General features: G+C 37.6%; 1 pseudogene; it reads left to right on the top strand.

The window, feature by feature from the left end:
* The first annotated feature begins 1398 nt into the window (after positions 1–1398).
* Positions 1399–2008, top strand: LOC130710345 (60S ribosomal protein L26-1-like; annotated as a pseudogene).
* The last annotated feature ends 3796 nt before the right edge of the window (positions 2009–5804 follow it).

Raw genomic sequence — 5804 nt, 5'->3', positions numbered from 1 at the left:
GCTCCAGTTAGAATTCCAATGGCATCTGCTCAAAAAAACAACACACGTTTAAGGAAAATTAAGAACTATATTTTAAAAATCCAAAGGTTGCAAAATGACTTAAGTTGATAGCGTTGTTAGGAACCAATCGTACAAAAGTATGTATATCAAATTTGATCTTGAACGGATGAGAGGTTGGGCGGAAATCATGACCGCTTTCACCTACACCAAAGAATGAAATCTGATATACGCGTCCTTCACTCAGCAAAGACTGAAATCGCTAAATAAGAGTCTTCCGAACTGAAACGTGAATCTTACAACCCTGAAATTAAATAAATTGAAAAGATCAGAGATTGTCCAACAATAAAAACACGAAATTCAAAGTTGGTGATTAAGAAAAAATTGTCATACCTTATCATCCATGAGAACCATAAGCTCGGACTTAGTCATAAGCTCGGGTTAATGGAAGGAATGATGAAGGTGAAGAATATCATAAGCGACTTTATATAGATGAATCACAATTTGGGTTAATAACTTTTGCAGGTTGAAAAAGGAAGGAGATTAATGCTGCAAAAATAAAATTCAAAATTTGAATTTATAGGTTGTCAAAAATTAATACATTTGAATTTGAATATTGAATTTTTTTTTGAACGAAGCAAATTTAAATATTTATTTCAGAAATGTAACTTCTATAATTGGAGCGAAAAACGGTTTGAACAACATAAAAGAAAAATCTGTATAACAATTTTTTTTTTGAAATAAGAATACTAATGAATTAATGCAATATACGTATAAGAAAAGGGAATAATATTTTGAATGATTATTCCATAAGTAATTTGTGATGGGTGAAGACTTTTGATTCAGCATTAATGAACGGTTTAAAAAATCATTAAACAACAATTAATGAGTTATTTCAAGATTATTTGAATGCTTGACAATGATGAGACACAAAACTAAAATCAAAAAGAAATTAATCTGATCATAAATTAGTCAAAATGAATTAGAGCTTGACACTTGTCAGCTAAAGAGAAGGGTGGGTGAGAGTGAACCTAAGAGTGTCAACTCATCTAAGCGGGTTTCCCAGAGTTATTCTTTTCTATAGTATATAAATTTATGTCGTTTCATATTAAAATGGTGCTTGCTGTGGTGCCCACAATTTTGAACATGGGTAGGTACAGGAATGTCATAGACCAATCATAGTTAGGCACAATAAATGAATTATATTGTATTTTAATATATCCTTATACTTTCATTAATTATGAAACGACCCCAATTCTATCTAGTTTCTTAATTAATGACCCCACTGTCATTTTCACTTATCTCAGTAAATTTTCACGTACCATTTCTAAAAGAACTTCTGAAGGAAGTTGGAACAACAATAGCCACAAACTTGTCAAGGAAAAGGAAAAGGAAAAGAAGATGAAGTTCAACCCTAGTCTCACGCAGCAGGCGAAAGAGCCGCAAGGCTCATTTCACAGCGCCGTCGAGCGTCCGCGCGCGTCCTCATGAGCGCACCGCTCTCAGCCGACCTGCGCTCCAAGTACAACGGGAAGAGAAGGGAAGGTGACTCAGGTCTACAGGCGCAAGTGGGTGATCCACATCGAGCGCATCACCCGTGAGAAGGTGAACGACTCCACCGTCAACGTTGGGATCCACCCTTCCAAGGTGGTGGTCACCAAGCTCAGGCTCGACAAGGATCCCAAGGCCAAGGGACGCGCCGCTGCTGATAAGGAGAAGAGTACCAAGTTTGCTCCTGAGTGTTGTTCTTGTTTTCATTTGATATTAGAAAACTATCTATATGCTCTTTTTGGATCTCAGCTATTCGTTATGGGTTATTATCTTTTGCTTTAATGTTAAATCAAACCTTTATATACTTCTATTATCAGCATTAGCTTTTATTTTAATTTTGCTGCATATGCGTTTATGAATCCAGTTGTTTATTTGTTCACAGCTTGCAATTATGCTGAATAACCCGTATTCAATCTGTAATTTTGGGTGAATTGTTGAATTGTAGCCTTTAAATTAGAGATGTTCTGATCCATTTTGATAGTGAAGCCTATTTTTTATTAGTTTGCAATTGTGGATCATCTTGTGTTACTTTAGTAGAGGAGTTAATTATGCAAATTTGTTTACTGTGATTCTGTTTTGCTGCATATCAAAACTGTGTTCAATTGTTGTTGTTTTGGCCTGATGAGATTAACAATTTTACAGTTACTTGAGTGCCTTTGTCTGGCCATTGTTGTTTTCAACTTATTTATCTGAACTTGAATACTTGCATTTCCTTATAGATGAGGGTGAGGGTTATAGATGAGGGGTGGTGAAATACTGAAATGTGTTCTCTGCAATGGATTTCAGTAGTGAAAATTTAACTGCATGGATGTCCAAGTGTATTGTGGGAAATCCAATTATCTCAATACTGTTTTTGTGGACTTGCGTAAAACATTTTGGATGCAATGCAGCAATGCACATGTTTAGGGATTTTTCGTTACTATTGGCTTGTTCTGTGCTTTCAACTAAAGGTTGAGTCTTACATTGTTTGAAGTTAATTTAAAGGTTTTATTGTTTGGTTAAGATTCTTCATTGGTTTGCTCATGGTGATATATGTTTGGAATTTGAGTTTTGCACCTGATTTGGTTAACTCTGCATTACTGTATACTTTTGTGTGTTGGCTTGGTCTGCCATGCTAGATGTCGGGTATCTGATCTTCAGTTCATTTCTGTTAAAGGATATTTTATAGTTTTCTGTTGGTTAACTCTGTATTACTGGATATTTGACAGTTATCTTTGGTTAACAATGTGATGATTAATCTATTTTTAAAGTACAATAGATAGATGTGTATACTGAAGGTATGAAAAACGGTAGAAAGGGGGGGTTTGAATAACGTTTTCAGTATAAAACTTCCACCTTAAAGATTTTGACAAATCTTTCGAGAACTTAAGTGCTAAAGATAAGAGATAGAAAAGCACACAAGGATTTTATCCTGGTTCACTTGATAAGTCACTCAAGCTACTCCAGTCCACCCGTTAAGGTGATTTCTTCCTTCTTAGAATGAAGGCAATCCACTAATCAGGTAAGAGTTACAACTGCACTTGAAACCTACAAGTGACTAACAATTACACTGACTTAGCTCACACTAAGATTCACTCTCTTAGTCTTCTCTAGGATCCGATCAGCCTTGATCTCCTAAAGGAACTAAACAAACTGTTTATCAAAGAATTGTTTACAAGAGATTTGCTTCTAAAAAGCTAATAGTAAACTCAATGAATTTCAGATGAAAGAAAGCTTAGAAGAATTTAAGTTTGTCTTGCGCGTATGTGAATGCTTCTAGCCGTTTCTTTCAGTCTTCAGCCTCTTTATATACTCCAAGGATTAGGGTTGAGCGTTGCATGGGAAATGCTACCGTTGGAGGGCAGTTCTGGAAAATCCAGCTTCTGCTGTGTCTGAGACTGTTAGGTAGGTCGTCAGGAAGGTACAGTTGCTTTTGTACTTGGATAGCGACTTGACCTTTAAACCTAGGAGACTTCTGATCAGGGGATGCTTCATATTGGAACTTGTGAAGTCGGTTGATCAGAGTCAGAGGGAAAGCCCAGATCCTCTGACCATTGTTTCTTCTGATTCTGAACTCAGAGGGAAGAACATGGTCTTCAGAGTATCTTGCTTCTGGACAACAGAATTTCACTAATTAGCTTCTGGATCTTCAGAGTCTTCTACACCATCAGAATATCTGAGCCTTCAGTGTTTCTTGGTTATCAGACTTTCTGGATCTTCAGAGCTTCTAGTGACTGAGTCCACATCAGAGTTTGTATAACTTCAGAACTTCTGAAGCTTTTCCACTGTTCACACTGAACATGGTGAATGCGAAAGCGTTGCTTGGGTTGCTCTTTATACACAGTGCTTCTGATTTGTGTGAGATTGAGTTGAGGTCAGAGCCTGTAAATAGCACACTCAGAAAAACACGTTAGAGTACCACAATTGTTCAAATCAAAAGGTTAATTTGTAATCATCAAAACATAGAGTTGTACTACTAGATCAAAACTTGATCTTACAATCTCCCCCTTTTTGATGATGACAAAACTAAGATTTTTGATGAACAATTCTTAAACATTAAACTGAATTCACTCATAGTTTAGAGATATAGAATAAGACTTATCCTGATGTGAATAGTTTATCTTGCTCATTCTGAATTCAAGTCACTGCTTGATTCTGAGCTTAGCTCCCCCTGAATCTAATACTTGATGAAAACGTTAGTAAAGTCTAGATTCTGAGCTAAATGATATAAGAGTTCAGAGTGAAAAACTTATGACATAGATGAAAATCGAGTAATCAGAGCGCATAAGTAATCAGAGTCACGGACAAGGTATCAGAGTCTTGGGTATCAGAGTCAACTTAGAATCACTTCAGAAGAAGTGAAATGTATTCCTTGTATTTGCCCAGTGACACATCTATGGTCATGAAGGTGGAACTCTTAAATTCTCCAAAAGAAAAAAATAAATCACACTAACACATCTTACACATCAAAAACTGGGTGTACTCTCCCTTTTTGTCATAAGCAAAAAGCTTGGGGTGTGAAAAACTTAGCTTGAAGTACAAGGTACTCCCCCTTAGAGAAGGTCTAAGTTTAAAGAAAATGAAAACGATGCAAGAATCAGAGTTAGGCAAAATAAATAGAAGAGTTAATGCAAGAGAAGAACGTTTACCACCGGTCAAGGGAGTAAAGAGAAGGGTCAGTTACCAAGAACTTAATCTCGAGAAACTGTAGGAGCATTAACGTTCAGAGAGAAAGTGAAGCCTATATAAAGCGTTGGAGAGAGAGGTAAGCTTCACACCTCGAACAATTTTCAGTAAGGAAAAAAAAATGGTATCATACATCGTAGCACTAGAAGAGCTGAGGAAGAAGGCCTTCGAGGAGGACTTGTTCCTTAACATCAGGCATCCAGAGGGTACAACGACCATCTCGGAGCTAACACGGACACTGCTGGAGGAGGACCTGCCTCCAGAGTTGAAGAGAGACCTGAGGGAATTTCTTGCCTTCGTGGAGGAGGTGCAAGAACTCAGCCGGCTTGAACTCAAGCTGTTGGAAGAAAAAGAGATCTTGAAAGAGAAGCTCAAGACTGCAGAAGAGATTCTGGAGAGGGATGAGCTAAAAGACAGGCTCAGCAATATCCAGTATGCACTGGAGCGTCTGGAGAAGGATAGGTCAGAGCAGCGCCAGGAGTGCAGAAGAATGAGGAGGGATCCTCCATTCTAGACTTTAGGGAAAGAATGTATGATGTAAACATAAGGAGATTATGAATAAAAAGATTTTTGCAAACACATGTGACAAAAATATATAGATATGCATAGATAATCACAAACGAACAAAGTAGAATAACTAAATAAAAAGAAACAGAGTTTAACAAAAATAAAACAACGTTAAAGAAAAAGAAAAACGAAGAGATCCTAAAACTAGGGTTTATCAGTTCGACGCAGAAGTTCCATCATCATGTGCTTCATTTCAATTAGCATGGATTCATGAGTGTCAAGACGCTGTTCCATGATGTCGAGTCTGGATGAGCTTGACTGAGTAGAACCGGAAGGAACATTCTGAGCAGCTGGAGGATCTGGAATGGAAGCAGAAGCAGCAGGAGTAAACACTACTGGTGCAAGTGCTTGGCATCTAAGGGCTTCAGCCTCAGCCTCAAGTCGTTCTGCCTCTAATCTGGCTTGTTCAGCTTGAGCTGCTGCTTGACGTGCAGCTTCTTCTGCTTGAGCTTTCTTTCTCTTAGCTTCTTCAATAGCTTCAAGAAGCTTATGTCTCTGTTCTTGTTCATGAAGAGCCACCCTTC

Source organism: Lotus japonicus, chromosome 4 (genome assembly GCF_012489685.1).
Source record: "Lotus japonicus ecotype B-129 chromosome 4, LjGifu_v1.2".
In the NCBI taxonomy this organism is placed as follows: domain Eukaryota; kingdom Viridiplantae; phylum Streptophyta; class Magnoliopsida; order Fabales; family Fabaceae; genus Lotus; species Lotus japonicus.
The sequence above is the reverse complement of the archived record's forward strand: the minus strand, read 5'-3'. Positions and strand labels throughout refer to the sequence as shown.